The sequence below is a fragment of the Lithobates pipiens genome, unplaced genomic scaffold (assembly GCF_037356315.1).
Source record: "Lithobates pipiens isolate NorthernLeopardFrog02 unplaced genomic scaffold, aLitPip1_a1.2 Scaffold_16, whole genome shotgun sequence".
Classification (NCBI taxonomy): domain Eukaryota; kingdom Metazoa; phylum Chordata; class Amphibia; order Anura; family Ranidae; genus Lithobates; species Lithobates pipiens.
This window is the reverse complement of record NW_027507748.1, coordinates 608,249,177-608,271,576: the sequence shown is the minus strand read 5'-3', so window position 1 is coordinate 608,271,576 and position 22,400 is coordinate 608,249,177.

The window sequence follows — 22,400 nt, the reverse complement described above, 5'->3', positions numbered from 1 at the left end:
GTTCCTGAGTAAGCACCTTGTTGGCTGCTAGGCCTTGTGAGAGAGGGACTGTCCAACCTGAGTGTTCATCCAGCTGCGAGTAGCTATTCTCTGGATGCAGTCAAAACAAGCAAGTTCTTTAACGTTTTTGGACTTTGACATTGAGAGTACCTGAACTTCCTTTCCAACCCTCTGATCCCAAGTTGAAAGACTGTTCAATGGTCTGAGTTTTTAAAATAAAATCCATTCAAGTGGATCTATTGTCAGTCTCAAGTTACTGGGCCGTCTACCCCTAGACGTGCAACAAGGAGAACGGAAGGTAACGGTAAGCCCAAAAATAACCAGCAGCTCCTTCGGGGGGTTAGTGTTACATAATGTTATCACAGTTTTAATAATATAATTGGCTCAAAGTTTGCCCAATGCTACAAAAACATGAATTGTCACCATGCAACACATAAAATGTTTCAGGCCAGATTCAAACCTTTTACAGCACACGTGTGAATGTGTTATGTTGCAGATTAACATGCATTGCAGTATGGCAGCACTATTTTTAAATGACTGTCAATGTGCCACGATGGACCTTTAACACATCTGTACTTGTTTTTTCTGGTTGTTTGTTTTTCTTTAGCAACATACCACAAAGCATGGAATGTTGACATACAGTATGTTCATCGTGGTGCTCTAACAACACAGGTCCATTGTGGTGCGCCAGCGTCCAACCACCACTACAGGGCAGTGTTACTGAGCTGCAGGGAGGATGGATTGTCTGGTATGGACACTCTGGCCTTAGTGTTGCCCCCTCCTGGTTGCCTTCCTTTGCCCCATTGGCAGCATGCGCCTGATTACCATGTGCTGTATTACCATATGTTTTATATGGGAAAATTGTAAATAGGCATTGTAAAGTATAGTCACTAGCTCAGGGTTTATAACCAATATTGCACCACTCTTTTCTTTTAAATGATTTAGGCTAGGTTCACACAGGTCTGGCTGCGGTTTGCAGTGCGTTTGTGTTCATCGGTTCAGGTGCGATTCAGGTGCAAATTTTTCACTGAATTCGCACCTGAACCAGACTCAAAAATGCACAGGGCCCTTTCCTTGGTGCAGCCACCCCCTCCTGTGAAAGACAGTCACACTCACATATTATGCGAATTGGATGCAGCATAAAACGCATCCAATTTGCATAATGTGAACCCAGTCTTAGGATGCCGAATTGGGCAGAGTAGTTTTAGCCCCAGAGGTGAAAGCTATGGTCTTTTACCATGCACTGAACAAAGGACATATAGAGATTAGTAAGTTAGAAGGGTTCAAAACCAGTTAGGATGGAAAGTGGAATTTTAGTTTGAAGAATGGCTAAAGTTCACTGCTCTTTTCAGTGGGACCCAGGTGTCCTGATGGAATAATGTCACTGAGCATAGTTCTCAAATGACCCGTTCAACAAACAGGCATACAATTGCTACTCTAAGCTGTAATCTACTGTCATTGTAAACATCTAGTTGATCTCCCAGACTAGAACATATTTTTTTGTATGTAAACATAACACAGAGCTTTTAGGCTGTATTGTGCTGTAAAGTATGTAGTTTACCACAAGTTACGTCACCACGTGACACTCTCTGAAGTGGTTTGTGGTGCAATTCATTTACAATAGAGGTTGATCGAACTGCACTGAACACACCACAATGCACATTGTAAATAAATGGGCTACAAAGCATAGCAACGTATGTGAAAATTGGGTAGGTAGCATTTTATTGCAGTGCAACACAGGACACCATATGTTGTGCTGCACTGCAGTGTACACATGTTTTAGAGGTGCACTGGGGACAATCCACAATTAATGGCATTGCAGTACACCAACACATGTAATGCAGCGCAATGGTGTAACTTTGCCTGTTTAGCCCTTGCTGTAGGGACATTAAACCATTTGTCACATTGGTCCATTACAATAACATCCATTTTACTGTACATTACTGAAACACGCAGCAATGCCTGTATAGCAGTGCATTGCAGATCCATTTATTATTATTATTGTTTTTAATGACAGGTCCATTTATTTTGAATGGCATGCCAATATACTTGCAGCACACCACTTGAGTTGCAGTGCAATGCTTTAAAAAAGTTAAATGCGCATTATTTATTGTTTAATAATACATAATGAATGGGCTATTTTAAGGCAGGGCATTATATTATGTGGTACCTATTGCATGGGACAGTACAAAGGATTAAAGATAACCTGAAAGAAAGAGACAAACACAACTTTTATTTCATGGGCTATAATGGCCGCAGCGTTTATTAAGGGGTAACCCAAATAAATTATAATAATCCATAAATCTTCAGCAATAAATTTTAACCTTAAAGTTACATAATGACCATAACTCATTTTATTTAATAATAGTATCACATAGTCCATCCAGGACTGAACTGGATGATAAACCCCCCTAACAAACTCCATGACAAACATATTGAAAGAAGGGTGGATGAGTGAGAGCAGCAGTGGCTCTCTGTCTTCCAAAGGACTTGCCTCAGGTCGCTGATAGAGTGGGAAAACCACCGCTCTTATAACTTTGGGCATTTGCCTTTCAATTTAGCCAATAAGGGCACTGTTGCTAAGCTCTCCAGACTTCTGCCATCTTCCCTGGCAACCTGTAATGCCGCATACACACGATTGGAAATTCGGCCAGCAAATGACCGATGAGAACTTTTGGTTGCAAAATGCGATCGTATGTATGCTCCATCTGACTTTTGCGTGCCAAATTTCAGCCAGCAAAAGATTGAGCGCATGTTCTCAATTTTTCGGTTGGAAAAAGTTCCTATCCGAAAATGCATTAGTGTGTATGCAATTTCCGACGCGCAAAAACTCACGCATGCTCAGATTCAACTACGAAACGGAAGCTATTGGCTACTGGCTTTTTCTAGTCCCGTCGTACGTGTTGTATGTCACCGCATTCTTGACGGTCGGAATTTGGTGTGACCGTGTGTATGCAAGACAGCTTGAGAAAAATCCCATCCGAATTTCGTCGGGAAAACCATCAGAGCTTTTTCCGACCAAAATTCCGATTGTGTGTACAGGGCATAAGAGAAGAGGGGAAGGGAGAGAGAACAGGAGTCTTTTGAACTGTCCCATGGAGCCCTGTTTGAGTGCTATGGGCTCAGTCATTAACCCAATGCGGTGCAAAGCAAATCCAATGTGCAGTGTGAAGGGGGCCTAAATCGATTTAGGCCTAATGAATACTGGGTGTTTAGCGTGAGATCCTGGTTAGCAGCCTGCAAAGATCTATGGAAGGCTGAAAGCTGGTGGGCTGACGGTGCGCCTATGGTTTAGGGCCGTATGCACTCCCAAGGCAAATGGCTGGAACACAATTTTGTAGTAGAGCAAGTCTAAACCTTCCTGCTTGGGTGATGACTGCCCTCTCCACCTTGTACAGTTATTACAAAGACAGGAGGGCAGAAAATATCCCACATCCAGAGGTAAAACTCTGAGAGAAATTTAGAAACACTTTTGCTGTCTAGAAACCACCCATCTCCCAAAAAACCCCATGTAATGATGAGGAACAATGGCGACAAAGGCAGATCTGTTTGTTATCCCGATTGGGGTGCAACTGTGGCTCCCTTTATACATATGGTAGAGGAAGTATGCGCTTTGCAGGATTAAAAATTAAAAATCTAAGCACTGGTAAACTGCAATATATTTGGTTTTTGTTTTGTAGAGGTTTATCTATACTTTATTTTTATTTGATAGATTTCCTGTCAAAATAAACCATTTGGTAAGGAAGGCCATCTTAGAAAAAAAATAATAATTTGTTGCAAAGATTATTTGATGTTACTGCACATTCTGCACAACAAGGTAACTTGATAAAGTAACTTAAAGTAACTTGATGTATTTAGCTGCAATTACAACTTATAATTACAGGGAAAGGGCTATGACTCAACAGAGTTGGCTGAAACATATTGTGTAAATGCACAATAAAATATCTCAGGCAATCTCTTCATATAATAATTATCAGTCGTAAATGGGGAGACGGGTTAATGGAAATAATGAGTAGAGTGCAGGACTTTCCCTGGACTCTCCACATTTACTAGAAAGAGGCTGATTATGACCGACGCCTAACCTGTGTCCATCAGACAGTCAAATAGATCAGTGACAATAAAGAGGCCACTCAGACACCTCTCCTCTCCATTCATGTCCACTGAAGCATCCCTGGTGAAGTGGCTGCTGTTTTGTGATGTTTTTAGATGTATGTCTCCACTTTAGAAAAACATCAGGATGAAGAGGTCAAAGGTTTGACCTTTGATTGGCAGGGTCAGTGGAATCTCTTCAGGGATTAAGGATGTGTCCCTGAAACAAAGCAGGGAAAAAAAATATACATGCATCCACACTAAGCTAATTATTGGGGCGGCAGGAAGGGTCCGCGTGTTCATTTATACCCAGAGGTACCAGGGTATTTTTTAGGGCTACAGCAAGAAAACGCAAGATAGGTGGGTAAAACAGCTTTTGTATTAAGAAAAGAGGTTATTGCGGCATACATGAGCAAATATAAGTGAGGACTCACTGCCATGTAAAGGTATCGCTTCAATGTCTGGTTCTTCACTCTAGTTCATCAGAGCTCACAACTTATATAAAATGAATCTGAAACTGTCTAGTATTTGCCTATGCAAGGTTTGCTCTACAGGCCATCTCTATCTAAAATTATTTTCTTTTCCTAGATTTTATTAAATTAAACCTGTATTGGGAGGGGTATAGAGACCTCCATTGCTGACCTTCCTTAGAAAAATTGAAAATTCTCATTCAAATACTTCCTTTAATTTTCCTCCACTCCACAGCAGCATCCTATTCCATCAATTTGAGACTGATCCTGGATGTGCATTCCATAACTATCATACTCATTAAATTCAAATTAATTAATTAGATCATCAGATCGGGGAACCCATACCAAACATTTGAACTTTTGGTTTGCTTGAAGTAAGTTCTTAGCTACACTGAAATACAAAGACCTTATGCATATTGACTCCCATGAAAGAATGTAAAATATTCCAGGATGCAGGAAGTACAATTAGGCAGGGGATTGTAATAGAACAGAGATGCCTTTTCCTACCTCCTTTCTTTCTGACGTTCCTTTTCTTACTTCCATACTTACCTTTCCCTTGTGTATGTTACCGCAACATTTCATATTCCTGATATGTCTCCGCTATGTACTTGTGTTAAAAAGTATTCTGTTCTCTTTGCATTGCTTCCTGTGTGAAGTGCCTGGTGATCCTGCCAGTTGCCCTGCTTTACTATTTTAAACTGACCATGCCAGAGCATGCAAGTACATCCATCCCAGTGTGGTCAGTTTCCTTCTTTACATCCTATTTGCGAGCACAGCCTGCCTGTACTCCAATGGTCACTGCAAATCACTGTAAAGGTCAACGAACTACTGTTTATCTGCCTCCTGCTGACCCTGCTTTGTCCCGCTCAGGGCCAGGACAAGGGGTAGATCCGAGGGGTGGCTGCGCTGGGCACTGTGGTATCATGTGACACGGGGGGGGGGATTTGTGTTAGGTGTGGGGAATTTGGAGGCAGCAGGGGTAAGAATTGTTCTAGGAGTGAAAAACTGTGTCCTAAAAATTATGTGCTAGGAAAGGTTATTTAGGGGGGATGGGGAAGAGGAATCATGCTAGGAGGTGGGATTTGGGATGTTTGTGCTATAGAAGAGGTGATATGGCGGGGGGGGGGGGATTTGTGCTAGGAGGGGAAATATGTTTTTGGGGGGATCTGTGCCAGGCATTAATAGGAGATATTGGGGGGGATGTGTGTTAGGAGGGAGGATTTGTGCTGGGAAGGGGGTTTTGGAGTAGGGGGAGAGGATGTGTACTCAAGGGGGGGGTTTGAGGAGTAGAGGATTCTTGCTAGAAGGAGTGATTTTTTGGGGGGGGGTTTGAGGAGAGAGAGAGGATTTGAGGGGAGATGGGGGGCAAAGATTTGCGCTGGGAGGGGGGATTTCAACAGAGGATTTGGAGAGGGAATTTACTCTTGGGGGTAAACATGCAGATTTGCTCATTTTTTTTTGGGGGGGGGGGGGGTGGGGGTTTGGCTAAAACATAGTGCTTATACATCTTGGGGGGGGGGGGGCAGCACAGTTTGGCATGTTCTCCCTGGGCTTTAGAAGGCCTTGCCCTGGCACTTCGCCCATTGGAACCCCTCGGTCAAAGCATTCCCACATTGCCAATCTCTTGGTTTTAAAATTGGAACAGCTGTGAGCTATAGAAAGGGGCGAACAAATAAACAAAATGTGTCATTCTACGTGTACAAACAAAGGTTATATTTCAAGCAGGGAAAATACAGTTGTCTGAGTTAAGATAACAGAACACCTGTGTGAATCGGACCTTTGGGCCACAGACTTCTCTGCCTTTGTTCATTCCACTTTATTACAGACACTTCTCCGCACAGAGGACAGACTGAGGCATCCAATTAAGTCATTAGAACTGCCCGCAAGACAATAGGGCAAAACATCAAAGCAATTAACAAAACTGCTCCTTTCTCTGAATAGCACCACAGGCCTGTAATTATGGAGGACTATGAGAAAACCACAATTAGATGGAACTCTACAAATCATGTTTCGGGTCTAGGAGAGCAAAGTTGTTTTTTCATTAGTTCTGGAACATAAAATAAACTTGAAATGGGGAATACGGGGTTGATGTGAATGGTTGTGTTGTAAACAGTAAAAACACAAAGGAACGTATATAATAAAGCCCTATATACAGTAACCCAAAGAAGACTTTTAACTGCATAAAAATGGACACAGAGGCAAACACAAATGATTCCAGCATGACTTTGAGAAAATGTGGCCTAATGCCCTGTACACACGGTCGGACTTCCCTATGGAAAATGTGCGATCGGATCATGTTGTTCGGAAAATCCGATCGTGTGTGGGCTCCATCTGACTTTTTCCGTTAAAATTTCCGACAAGCAAAGAGAGCTGGATCTAAAATTTTCCGACAACAACATCCAATCGATTGTGTGTAGACAATTCCTATGGACCAAGTGCAACGCATGCTCCGAATAAATTACGAGACGAAAGCTATTGGCTATTGCCCGCTTTATAGTCCCGTTGTACGTGGTTTACGTTACCTTGTTCTGAACGATCGGATTTTCTGACAACTTTGTGCGACCGTGTGTATGCAAGACGAGTTTGGGCCAAAATTCAAAAATCAGACGGATTTTGTCGTCAATGTCCGACCGTGTGTACAGGGCATTATACAGAGTGAAAACAGCCACAGCCGATGTCTATAGAGCATGTCGGTTATGTAATTCATACCCTTTCCTTTTGTGCTCTTCTGTGCACAGACAAGTCAGGACTCTGGATTAAAGTAGGTGTAAGCCCAATTGGCCAGCTATTAGGGCTGTCACCTCATCCCTTTTAAACGAACACACATTAATTACACAGGTTCTGTGGCTGATCAAAGTGGTAATTATACTCGCTTGTCTGCATTAAATTAACCTCAGAACCTGTGCATTTCATATGTGTTCGGTTTTAAAGGGATGAAGTGAGATCCCTACCAGGTATGGAACATACAGTACATACTTACACTGTTCCAAGGTGGACTAATGTAACCATCCAAAATAGTCTATACCTAGATGGTAAATTCAATTAAATTTGCAACTTTCATTAAAATAATATTTGGTAATGCTGCAATGTTCATGCAGGGCTAGGGCTGGCCATAGACAGAGCAAATTTCTTTCCAGCAACCCGTCAACAAAGCCAGTGTTGACAGGGGAGTCCCTCCCGCTGAGCCGGGAGAACACAGTGATTATAACAGCCACTAGCAATAATCGCATGTAAAATCCGACAGCCTGGTTGTAACCAAGTTGATCGATTGATCAACTTGGGTACATTCAGCCTGCCCATACATGGTTTGAATCTCGGCCAGTCCCTACTGAACTGGGCAAGGTTTGAACTGCTTATAAGTTCTTAAGAACATTCTGTCTCTGCCTCCGAATTGTGCCCCTGTGATAAAATCCTGTCACATGGGCTTCTGATGGAGACTATAAGTACACGTATACAATACTTTACGTAGGCATCGCCCACTTTTGTCACCATCAGGAGACCCACTCTGAGATTTGCAGCCATCACTGGGATAGACAGAAAGTAGCTTCAAAGAGACTGAAGGAGATCAGTAGAACCAAGATGCAACAACACAGTAAAAAAAAAAAAAAAAATGAAAACAAGACTTTCATTTAAGAAAAATGACACTTGTTTCGTGATATATAGTGCTTTAGACAGCTAAAAGTCATTCAGTTAAAGGGATAATAAAGCCTGGCTTTTAAAAAAAAATAACAAACATGTTATACTTACCTGCTCTGTTCAGTGGTTTTACACACAGCAGCCCAAATCTACCTCTCCCACACCAGCACTCCTCGCTCTTCCCTTCTACCGGGTGCCCCCACAACAAGCAGCTTGCTGTGGGGGCACCCGAGCAGGCTTGCTCCTGAGCGGCAGCTCTGTGTGTTCATTCACACATGGAGCTGTGTATCAGCTCCTGATTGACTCTCTGGCTGTGATCGACAGCCAATGGCTCCTGCTGCTGCCACAGGCCAATCAGGAGTGCAAGTCTCCAGAGAGTCAAGGCTCTCGTGGACATCGCTGGATCAAGAGGGGGCTCAGGAAGTATTAGGGAGGGCTACTGCACACAGAAGGTTTTTTACCTTCGTGCATAGAATGTATGAAGGTAAAAAACATTGTGCCTTTACAACCACATATTTATATGGTATCTACTTTAATATTCCCCAAAAGCTCAACCTAACATGTGATACAAAATCAATTAGCGCAACCACGGGAATAAATTTGTGACCTGTGCTCAAAATAATCTGAGTATTTAAAGTAATGTCACCAGCTAACACCAACTGAGTGAATTCACAACACTCAATAATGACATAAAATAACAAATGCAGTGTAGCACATCCACAATGTACCATATCCTAAAGAAATATACTACAAAAAATGTAAATATTTCAACAAACTCAAGTTATACAGTGTACAACAAAAAATATGTTTACATTCCAAAATTGTGTAAAATCAAACTTTAAAGTTCAATCATTAAAGTGTTACTAAACCCAGTAATATGAAAATAGTTCATCCCCCCCCCCCCCCCCCCCTCCGCAGTCCCCACAGCTTATAACTCTTCTTTTTACATTAAAATATTGTTACTATGTACCCTTTTGGCTGATCTGTATACCACGGTCAGTGATAAACTGCACAGTATCTCTATTGCTGAGAGTTCAGGTAGGAGGAGATTCTCACTGCAGCCTGTATACATGCCCACATGTGTGATGTCAATATTATGTGACCTGGCTATTTCTGACAAGTTCTCTCCAGCATAAAAGACAGAGCATGTGCAGGTTGGCTACCCTGCCTGTGTTAGCTGGCCTTCCCCAGATAGACATTGCAGGAGGGAAGAATCTATGCATACAGGATAAAACGGCCTTTTTACACCATGCAGAGGATTAACCCCTTAAAGTGGTTGTAAACCCTTACAAACCACTTTGACCTACAGGTAAGCCTAGATTAAGGCTTACATGTAGATCCAAGAAATATCTCCTAAACCTACACGGTTTAGAAGATATTTACAAAAAGACAGGCACCGCTGTCTACGGCGCACAGGCGCACTGGGCATGCCGCTGCTAGCGGTGATATGCCGTTAGTGGTGGCTCCCATGTGCATGCACGGGTGTGACGTCATCGCTGCTCCGGTGCTGTGAGTGGCCGGAGCAGAGATACCCGGAAGAAGATGGATGCTCCGTGCTACAGGGGACAGCGGTGACCTCTCTGGCTCCTGTGTCAGGTAAGTGACACATAATGGACTACTATGCGATGCATAGTAGTCCATTATGCTTTACCTTTGCAGGGAGACAAAGAGGAAGTAAACCCATCAGGGTTTAATTCCTCCTTAACCACTTTCAGACCGGACCATTTTGCTGGTAAATGACCAGAGGTCTTTTTACACTTTGGCACTGCGCTGCTTTAACTGGTAATTGCGCGGTCATGCAATGTTGTACCCAAACAAAATTTGCGTCCTTTTCTTCCCACAAATAGAGCTTTCTTTTGATGGTATTTGATTGCCTCTGCGATTTTTATTTTTTGCGATATAAACGTAAAAAGACCGCAAATTTTGAAAAAAAATGATATTTTCTACTTTTTGTTATTAGAAAAATCCAATAAACTCAATTTTAGTCATACATTTAGGCCAAAATGTATTCAGCCACATGTCTTTGGTAAAAAAAAAGTCAATAATTGTATATTTATTGGTTTGCGCAAAAGTTGTCACATCTACAAACTAAGGTACGTTTTCTGGAATTTACGCAGCTTTTAGTTTACGACTGCCTATCTCATTTCTTGAGGTGCTAAAATGGCAGGGCAGTACAAAACCCCCCCAAATGACCCCATTTTGGAAAGTAGACCCCCTAAGGAAATTATTAAGAGGCATGTTGAGCCCATTGAATATTTTATTTTTTTGCCTCAAGCGATTGAATAATGACAAAAAAAAAAATTTTTTTTTTTTTTTACACAAAGTTGTCACTAAATGATATATTGCTCACACATGCTATGGGCGTATGTGAAATGACACCCCAAAATAAATTCTGCTGCTTCTCCTGAGTATGGGGATACCACATATGTGGGACTTTTTGGGAGCCTAGCCGCGTACGGGGCCCCGAAAACCAAGCACCGCCTTCAGGCTTTCTAAGGGCGTAAATTTTTGAGTTCACTTCTCACTACCTATTACAGTTTTGAAGGCCATAAAATGCCAAGATGGCACAAAACCCCCACAAATGACCCCATTTTAGAAAGTAGACACCCCAAGCTATTTGCTGAGAGGCATGTTGAGTTCATGGAATATTTTATATTTTGCCACAAGTTGCGGGAAAATTACAAACTTTTTTTTTTTTTTTTTTTTTTAACAAAGTTGTCACTAAATGATATATTGCTCACACATGCTATGGGCGTATGTGAAATGACACCCCAAAATAAATTCTGCTGCTTCTCCTGAGTATGGGGATACCACATATGTGGGACTTTTTGGGAGCCTAGCCGCGTACGGGGCCCCGAAAACCAAGCACCGCCTTCAGGCTTTCTAAGGGCGTAAATTTTTGAGTTCACTTCTCACTACCTATTACAGTTTTGAAGGCCATAAAATGCCAAGATGGCACAAAACCCCCACAAATGACCCCATTTTAGAAAGTAGACACCCCAAGCTATTTGCTGAGAGGCATGTTGAGTTCATGGAATATTTTATATTTTGCCACAAGTTGCGGGAAAATTACAAACTTTTTTTTTTTTTTTTTTTTTTAACAAAGTTGTCACTAAATGATATATTGCTCATGCATGCCATGGGCATATGTGAAATGACACCCCAAAATAAATTCTGCTGCTTCTCCTGAGTACGGGGATACCACATATGTGGGACTTTTTGGGAGCCTAGCCGCGTACGGGGCCCCGAAAACCAAGCACCGCCTTCAGGCTTTCTAAGGGCGTAATTTTTTGATTTCACTCCTCACTACCTATTACAGTTTTGAAGGCCATAAAATGCCAAGATGGCACAAAACCCCCACAAATGACCCCATTTTAGAAAGTAGACACCCCAAGCTATTTGCTGAGAGGCATGTTGAGTCCATGGAATATTTTATATTTTGCCACAAGTTGCGGGAAAATTACAAACTTTTTTTTTTTTTTTTTTTTCACAAAGTTGTCACTAAATGATATATTGCTCACGCATGCCATGGGCATATGTGAAATGACACCCCAAAATAAATTCTGCTGCTTCTCCTGAGTATGGGGATACCACATATGTGGGACTTTTTGGGAGCCTAGCCGCGTACGGGGCCCCGAAAACCAAGCACCGCCTTCAGGCTTTCTAAGGGCGTTACAGTTTTGAAGGCCATAAAATGCCAAGATGGCACAAACCCCCCCCAAATGACCCCATTTTGGAAAGTAGACACCCCTAAATTTAGGGGTACACTAGTGAGACTAGGTAATAAATGGCGGGTGCCCTGAAACTATAAAAAAATAACTAACCAACCAGCGTCACCTGTAACAGTTATATGGTGATCACTGGTGAAAGGGTTAACTAGGGGGCAATTAGGGGGCTTTATGCGGTAGTATATGGGGGTCCCTGGCGCTATAAAAAGCTGCAGCGAACCTAAATACCTACCTGCCTAACTAGCGTCACCTGTGACACTAATACGGCGATCAGAAAAACGATCGCTTATTAGGCTGGGTTCACACTGGAGCGATGCGGGAACGCCACGAATGCGCGGCGGGTTCCCGCATCGCATGCCTCCCGGCGGCAGTTCACACTGCCCTATGCGAACTGCTGGGAGTGTCAGTGAAATGTTACTGACACCCCCAGATCAGTTCGCATATCGCAGTGCGATCTGCAAACTCGGATCGCATGGTGTGAACACCCATGCGATCCGATTCTGCTGCGGGCCAAAAAAAGGGTCCCGTGCGAATTTGCGGCGGGTGCGGCGGGTGCGGCGAATGGCTGAACTCGAATCGCACAGAGATCGGATGTGATTTGCACTGCAGTGCGGTGCGAATCACATCCGTTCTCATAAACCGCTGCAATGTGAACCCAGCCTTAGTGACACTGGCGACGGGGGGTGATCACGGGGTTAAACCTTTATTGGGGGGGTTAGGGGGGTACCTTAGAACTAAAGGGGGCTAACCCTAACTGCCCTAACAGTTATTAGTCACAAATGACACCCGCCGGGTGATCAGGGGGTTAAACCTTTATTAGGTAATAAATGGCGGGTGCCCTGAAACTATAAAAAAATAACTAACCAACCAGCGTCACCTGTAACAGTTATATGGTGATCACTGGTGAAAGGGTTAACTAGGGGGCAATCAGGGGGCTTTATGCGGTAGTATATGGGGGTCCCTGGCGCTATAAAAAGCTGCGGCGAACCTAAATACCTACCTGCCTAACTAGCGTCACCTGTGACACTAATACGGCGATCAGAAAAATGATCGCTTATTAGGCTGGGTTCACACTGGAGCGATGCGGAAACGCCGCGAATCCGCGGCGGGTTCCCGCATCGCATGCCTCCCGGCGGCAGTTCACACTGCCCTATGCGAACTGCTGGGAGTGTCAGTGAAATGTTACTGACACCCCCAGATCAGTTCGCATATCGCAGTGCGATCTGCAAACTCGGATCGCATGGTGTGAACACCCATGCGATCCGATTCTGCTGCGGGCCAAAAAAAGGGTCCCGTGCGAATTTGCGGCGGGTGCGGCGGGTGTGGCGGGTGCGGCGGGTGCGGCGAATGGCTGAACTCGAATCGCACAGAGATCGGATGTGATTTGCACTGCAGTGCGGTGCGAATCACATTCGTTCTCATAAACCGCTGCAATGTGAACCCAGCCTTAGTGACACTGGCGACGGGGGGTGATCACGGGGTTAAACCTTTATTGGGGGGGTTAGGGGGGTACATTAGAACTAAAGGGGGCTAACTCTAACTGCCCTAACAGTTATTACAGTCACAAATGACACCAATGCAAAAAAAAAAAAAAAAAATGACATTGGTGTCACTGTGACTGGGGGGCAGGGGTAATTGGGGGGGTGATCGGGGGGTAAAGGGGGGGTGTGAGTGTGCCTGGCATGTTCTACTGTGTGTGTGAGTGTTGGTGCAACTTACTGATCCGCTCTCCTCCGTGTCGGAACGAAAAATACCGACACGGAGGAGAGAATACATCACTTCCTCTCCTGTGTTTACATTACAGGAGAGGAAGTGATGTCACCGGGGATTTCTATTCGTCGGGAGCGATCGCGAGGGGGTGGCCATGAATGAATGGCCGTCCCCTCGTCCGGGATCGCTCCCGTACGAATACCGACCGCCGCAGGCACCGGGCGGGGGCCCGATCGGGCCCCCGACCCGCGGGAGGCAAGGGACGTACATGTATGTCCTTATGCCTGCCCGTGCCATTGTACCGACGTACATCGGCGTGCGGCGGTCGGCAACTGGTTAAGTTCCACAGTGAGTATAACAAGCATGCTATGCTGCATATACAGACTGATTTTACTGTTGTGGGTTTAGTAACACTTTAAATAGTATAATCTCCACTGTTATCCAACTTTAAAGTCCAATCACTTATATGGTGGTGGAGATACGGAGCACTTTTATATGGATAACAGTGGCACAGTGGTGATCACACTATTTATTACTTTGGTTTTAAAGTTTGATTTTACACAATTTTGGAATATAAACTTCATTTTTGTTGTACAATGTATAATTTTAGTTTATTGGAATATTCACATTTTTGTAGTATAGTTTATAAGCATGCGGTAGATTTAGGTTGTGCTACACTGCTTTTTAAAATTAATTTATGTCAACCTAACTTTCCTAATCTGAACCCTAATATTAATTCACCCCTAATGTGCACAATTACCTCTTTCTGTGTTGGGAGTCTCTCTGCCCAAAAAGCATGCAGGTTCTGCCCTGAAACAACACAGTGCCAAGATCCTGGTGCCAGGACAAACTGATCTGCCTGCCAGGCTCGTGTTATAGCAGTAATGAATGGACACTGCATATTATCTAAGTGATTTTACTGCCTCGTAAAAGCAATCATATAACAATTTTACACATACAGATTTCTCAAGAGAGGAAACAGTTACAACTATGAAGCCTAAATTGTATCTAAATACAAAAGCAAAAATGTAACATATTGCAGGTTTGCTTTACCCCTGAATGTAGTGCTGGAAAGTTGCATTCTGTGTGTGTTTCTCTCACCATGCTGGAATGCATAGCCTTTGCGATCTGCTGCAAATACCAATGCATTAACAGTACCCAAAATGTAGATCGCAAATGCAGTGCATTGCAAGCACTAAATTGCAGAGTACCACAGTACCATGCGATTTGGTGCAGTGCTGTTTTTAAAAGTAGCGCATGCACTATTTTTCTCCGCATTCCCATGCGATTTCAAAGGAATGGGTTGCAAAATTGCACTGCATGGGAATGCGCTAGCATTGCATGGGAACATGGCACATGTTCCCGTGCAATCCCAGTGTGAGCCAGGCCTTCATGTGGTGGTTGCATTAGTTTTATTTTTATTTTTTTTTCAATTTCCTTTAAAGGGTAAATTCACCATTTGGAAACATGTTACATGTTCCACCTCTTTTTAGTGTGGAACATGTAATCTGGCTGTTCCCACTCCTGCAACTGCACCCCAATCCCTGCACTCCCTGTGACAGCAGGCTGGGGATCTTCTCCCCTTACCTGCTGTCACTAAGAGCACAGCCACATGGGGCTCCTCTGATATGGCCAAATCATTGATTCACAGATCCCAGTGAATCAGTGAACTACAAACACCGACAGCCTTTGCAGCCATTGGCTTGTAGTCCTCAATGAACTGCCAGGACACTGGTCATTAAATCGCTCATTGAACAAGTAGTTCATTGAGTCTTCTTGTCTTTGTGAAACTGCATGCCCGTATGATGTACAGGTAGACAGCTCACACTGACAGTCTGCAGGAGTCCTGCATGGCACCCATGATCTGCCAATGGCTTTCCAGGCAGCCTGGTACACACTGCATTTTTTTTTTTTGTGCAACCCAGTGGGTTACACAAAAAAAAACCTGACAGCACTGGTCAAGAGCCTCCGTACTAACCATGCGATCCAGCGATCTTCCCCGCTGAGCTGTTGTGATAGGGAGACAAACCCAGTCAGAACACTCAGATCAGCGCTGTCGGCCATCAGGAGTCATTCGGCTGCACATCCGACAGAAGCCGGCCAGACAGCTGGCTTCTGCTGGACAGACTGACATACACAGGGGCAGAATGTCAGTTGTTTTTTTTTTTTTTTTGTACCAGCAAATGTCTCCCTACATTCTGCCCGTGTGTATGAGGTTTGAGATGGAGTGTGGCTTTAATTTGATGGTCACTTATGGAAAATACATCTAAATGTACTAGAGTAGACCACCCAACACTACCCTCTCCAGATAGTGCTTGCTCCTACTAGAAAAGAAACACCATTAAGTCCCATCAGAATATTGTACAAAAAAATACAGCTTTCAAAGTGATTGTACGATAATCTGATCGTTAGTACACAGCTGTCGTCCGAAAATTTCCAAAGGGACAAACATGCAAATTTTTCTCAGACGATACCAGATTGTATAATTTTCATTTAATCAGTACTGTTTTGGGCTGAAAATACAATACAAATACGGTACATTAAATCACTTTATTCTTTCGTACCATAATTTTCCTACTTTAGTAACCTATTCATTTTCGAGGCTAGCACTCAGAAATCAGGTTTCTGCACAGATATCAATGTAAATCGCAGCTTGAAATCACACAGAAACGACTTTTTGAAATCAGTGCAGTGCCGCAGATGCAGCATGGCACCAATTAGGACAATGCCATTGACGGCTATTGCCGCCAATTTAACATGCGGTTTGACATGTCAGAATGCTCCAGTGTGAACCAGAGCTTAGATATACTTTAAATCCCACACAAAGCCACCCTCCCCCTTGCACACATTTTTTAATTTCAAATTCAGGTGAAAAAAATTAGGCAAAATTCACCTGGACACACTAAAGCCTGGTACACACGATTCGATTTTTGGCAGACAAAGCATCAGACTCTTGTCCGAAGGCCACATGTGCCTGGATTTTGTCTTGCATACTAAGGGCACACATTTGTCGGCCAACAAACACGAATAGTGACGTACTATGTGGAATTTCAGCTCTTGAGCACCACCCTTTGAGCTCCTTCTGCTTATGTCGTGTTTGGTGAGCATTGATTCCGAGCATGCGTGTTTGTACTTGGGACTTGTGTACACAAGATAGGAAAATCTGACAACAGACCATTGTCCACCGAAAATTGACTAGCCTACCATCCAACATTTGTTGGCCGAAAGTTGTACAACAATTGTCTGATGTACTAACTGCCGGATTTTAGGCAAACAGTCTGTCATCACACAATTCCCTGGAAAAAATCTGAACGTGTGTACGAGGCTTTAGTGGTGGTAATGTACAGTTTTACTAACACAAGGAAAAATCGCATTCAGTTGTTAAGATTTGTTTTACCTTCAGGCATTAAGGGGGTTCCGATTCTGAGAAAACAAGAAGTTTGTTTTCTCTACATCATCCATAAACCTTGGAGCCCCTGTCTAGGTATATGTGATAAACCTACATAGGTGACCCATACACACAAACCAACCATGATCCTAGCAATCAGTGTCTCATAGGAGCTTGGATAAGCACAATATACATACTGTAGCATAATATATATAGGTAGGATTTCCTAAAGCAACTTTATTAATGTCACATTTCCCCCTTCTATATTAAGCATGTAAAAGGAAAGCCCCTAGGCACAGACCAGCTCTAGATGTGGCTCAGAAGTAGCCAGGCAATACATCCTATAATTGCCAGGTGGAAGATTTATTGCTGGGGAATCTGCTTGTAAAGACACATTATCCTGCCAAAGATTTACAATCCTACCCTGCCTGGTAATTAGAGATCCGAAAACCAGCAAGACATAGAACTGGTTACATTTACAGGTGATCCGCTTCATAACGTTACAGCTTTTGGATTGCATTCAAGTGAAATACTTTATGTTCACTTTTAATTTGATAGTAACATCATACCTCCCAACACTTTGAGATGGGAATGAGGGACACCTACTAGCAAATGTATGAAGGTCTGTGACACGCCCCCTGCCACACCCCCTTAAAGGAGAATTCACTGAAAAAAAAGGTTAATTAAATCCACAAGGGCTTTTTTTTTACCACTATTCTTTATATTGGCTTTTGGTATTCACAAATGCATCAATTTAGAAATTTAATGAAAGGTTTAGCACTGAGAAACACTTTTTGAAATATAATAAGTTGGATTTTAAATTAAAATGTATATAGATCAGACCAAAATGAGGGACAAATCAGGGGGAAAGAGGGACAGAGGGACATTGCTCCAAATCAGGGACAGTCCCTTGAAATCAGGGACTGATGGGAGCTATGAGTAACATTATGAAATACTTACCTTAGAATAAAGCCCTCCAGTGGTGCGTTGTCACCGCTGACAAGGCTTCCATCTTCCCCCAGTCTTTCTTCCGGGTTCGCTGGCTCTGGTCCTTTGAATGGCTGAGCCACGATGATGTCACTCCTATGCATGCGCATGGGAGTCACGGTTACCGGTACAGAGCTCTGAAGGGATGGCACGGTATACTGTCCGTAACACCACATTGTCGGTGACATCACCAGCTGCATTCAGTGAGAATAACTCCTGAACAAGGCAAGTTTAGAATATATTTACTGTACCCAGGGCCGGGACAAGGAGTGGGCAGGAGGGGCGGCTGCCCCTGGTGCAATGGCCTATTGCAGGGGTAGGGGGCACCCTGACTCTAACCCTAAGGGAAAGGGGGGCGCAGTTTGGCATCTTTGCCCTGGGCACTGGATGACCTTGTCCCGGCACTGACTGTACCTACAGGTAAGTCTTATTTTAGGCTAATCCAGTGATGGCAAACCTTGGCACCCCAGTTATTTTGGAACTACATTTCCCATGATGCTCATGCACTCTGCAGTGTAGTTGAGCATCATGGGAAATGTAGTCCCAAAACATCTGGAGTGCCAAGGTTCGCCATCACTGGGTTAATATGTCAGTACAAGTTCAAAAAAGCAATTTAGTACTACTTTAACCACTTCAGCCTCGGAAAGGATTTACCCACTTCCTGACCAAGCCATTTTTTGTGATAAGGCACTGCGTTGCTTTAACTGACGAATGCGTGGTCACGCGACACTGTACTAAAATTGATGTGCTTTTTTTCCCCACAAATAGAGCGTTCTTTTGGTGGTATTTGATCACCTCTGTGTGTTTTATTTTTTGTACTATAAACAACAAAAAAACAGACAATGTTTGAAAAAAAAAAAACGATATTTTTTACTTTCTGCTATAATACATATCCCAAAAAATAAAAAAATGTAAAAAAACTAATTTCTTCATCAATTTAGGCCAATATGTATTCTGATACATATTTTTGGTAAAAAAAAAATCCAAAAAAGCATATATTGATTGGTTTGAGCAAAAGTTATAGCGTCTACAAACTGCAAGATAGATTTAGGGACTTTTTCTGCGATTTTTTTTTTTTTTTTTTTTTTTTTTAGCAGGACTGCAACAATTAGGCAAACAAATTTGACACTTTTTGATGACCAGTGACCCCCAATAGTGTGATCAGTGATATAAAATGCACTGATCACTGTATAAATGGCACTGACCAGGGCCGTCTTTAAGGCAGGGCAAAAGGGACAGCTGCCCTGGGCCCTATCATTGTTGTGAGGCCCAAAGCAGCTGCCTCATACTTGCCAACTATCCCAGTTTAAATTCCTTTGCCTCTTGAAGTTTTAGTCCTGTGCTGTGTGCCGATATCTCAGTGTGAAGTGCTGGTACTAATGCTGCCCAGCTCTGCCCTGTTGTGTACAGATGACTTGCCTGCAGACCCTGTGTTTACATGTAAATAACTGGCATTCATATGTAAATAGTCTCGTGGATATCGCCAAGCTCGCTGAAAGATCCAGGTATCACACAAGTGTTCTACAAGCTTAGTTTTCCTACGTGCTCTACAACAATGTCTGTGGCAGAGACTTATCCTTGTATGTTTTACAACAACGTCTGTGGCAGAGACTTATTCTTGTATGTTTTACAACAACGTCTGTGGCAGAGACTTGTTCCAGAGTTAAGCACCTTGTTGGCTGCTAGGCCTTGTGAGAGAGGGACTGTCCAACCTGAGTGAACATCCAGTTGTGAATGGCTATTCTCTGGATTCAGTCAAAGTAAGCAAGTCCTTCATTTTTGACTTTGACAACAAGAGTACCTGAGCTTTCTTCCTGACCCTCTAATCCCAATTAAGAGACTGTTCGTTGTCTACTTTTTCTTTTGCAAATAAAATCCCTTTGTGCGGATTCTGTCGTCAGTCTCTCAAGTTACTGGCCATCTACCACGGGAAACCCCTAGACGTGAATGAAGGAAAGGAAGGTAACGGTAAGCCCAATTAAACCAGCAGCTTCTTCGGGGGTTAGTGCTATACTAGGGTTACCACCTGTCCAGGATTCACCCGGACAGTTCAGGTTTTGAATCATGTGTCCGGGTTTCAGTCCACCTAAATAATCAGCGCAAACCCTCCCTGTCAGGAGAGCTGCCGATCATCTCTCCTCTACTCGCATCTGTCAGACGCGAGTGAGGAAAATCCGATCATCGGCTTTTCCTGTTGACATCGTGATCAGCCGTGATTGGACACGGCTGATCACGTGGTAAAGAGCCTCGGAGGCTCTTTACCAAGATGGGTGGAGAGGTGTGTCAGAGCAACACACCGCTCAACCGATCGCTGTGATGCGCATCCCCACGGCCTCGCTGTGGCTTTTATCCTGAAGGATGTCAGTCAGGATAAGAGAACCACCGTCTGGCCGTCATTTTGCTATAGGCCAGGCGGGAAGTGGTTAAAGGGTGCGCACGCCAATCGTTCTATGGAGAGGCGGATAAGCGGTGTGCTGATGTAAACAAAGCACACCGCTGATCTGTCACGGAGGAACAGTGAAAGATCGTGTTTCAGCTAATCTGAATCACAATCTCTCTTTTCCTCCAGTGTAACACTTCCCCCTACAGTTAGAAACACCTCCCAGGGAACACATTTAACCGCTTGATCGCCCCCTAGTGTTAACCACTTCCCTGTCAGTGCCAGGGCCGTCTTTAATATTGATTGAACCCGGCTAAAAAAAAATCTTGGGGACCCCCCCGCCATTCAAATTCACTCTCCACCTTCTCTGAGACATACAATAAATAGAAGCAAGACTTAAAATCAGTTTACTGTATCAGATCAGGAAGCAATTGTGATAGGTTGCCAGCGCTTACAACATATCATTACTGCTTACTGACGGGTTTCTAGAAGTTACAGCATACATTACGGCTCACTGATTAGTTGCTAGAGGTTACAGCAAATGATTTCTGCTTGTTAGTTGCTAGAGATTACTATACAGTAATACTGCTCACTGATTGGTTGCTAGAGGTTACAGCATATCATCTTCTCATTGTAGGGAAGCATGATATACATGTGAATGCCGCCTTTATTTACTTATCAATGCGCTGGCCACGTCTATTTGCTTAGTAATGCAACCCGTACGTGGACTTCTTCTCAAGAGTCCTCTCCTGGATGGCTATGAAGGCACTGGGTCTCTCCCAAACCAGAGACGGCACCCAAACACCTCAGAATCCTTCTTTAGTTTCCTTTGCCTCAGGCTAGCCAGCCTCGAGACAACAAGTCGGGTGGATCTGCACCCCAGGCCATAGCCTTCCTGGGGGCTGGTCAGGAGGACCAGGACCATGAAGTCAGCACATCCTTCTGGACCGGAACCCTGAACCACGTGACATCCGCATCTTAAGTACCCTCTCCCAGAAAGCACAGCAAGAGCGCCACTCCTACTGGGCGGGCTCCAAGAGAGAGTCATTTTAAAGCACCCCACCAGACTGTAGTTCCATGCCTGCCAGAAGAGACAGTGTCCCCTGTGGCCAGGCTGAACATCTCACAGTCCAGTCAGACTGATACTGAGGTCCAAATTTAACCAATTCCCGACCAGTGCACGCCGATGTACATCAGCAGAATGGCACGGGCAAGGCATATTGGCGTACAGGTACGTCCAGCCTTTAATGCCGCCCTGCCATCGCGAGCGTGCCGCTGGCAGCGCGCTCGCGTGCTGGTCGGGACCCCGGTCGAGTCCGGTTGCAGGTCCCGCACACTCGATACCCGCGATCGTCTCACGGGGCGGCTGAACGAGGAAATGCTGTTGTAAACAGCATTTCCCCATTTTGCCTAGCACTAGGCACAACCATGTGATTGGAGCAGAGATCAGTGTTCACTAAATTAAAGCCCAGCCCCCAACAGTTAGTAACACACCCCTAGGAACACTTAACCCCTACACTGCCACCCACTTTTTAACCCCTTCACTGCCAGTGTCATTTACACAGGAATCACTGCATTTATATAGCAGTGATTGCTGTATAAATGACAGTGGTCCCAAAAATGTGTAAAAAATGTCCGATGTGTCCGCCGTAATGTCGCAGTCACAATAAAAATTGCTGATCGCTGCCATTACTAGTAAAAAAAAAATATTAATAAAAATGCCATAAGACTATCCCCTATTTTGTAAACGCTATAACTTTTGCGCAAACCAATCAATAATCGCTTATTGGGTTTTTTTTTTTTTTTATACCAAAAGTATGTAGAAGAATACGTATCGGCCTAAACTGAGGGGAAAAATGTTATATTTATTACAACAAAAAGTAAAAAATTATGCGTTTTTTTTCAAAATTGTCGCTCTATTTTTGTTTATAGCGCAAAAAATAAAAACCGCAGGGGCGATCAAATACCAACAAAAGAAAGCTCTATTTGTGGGAAAAAAAGGACGTAAATTT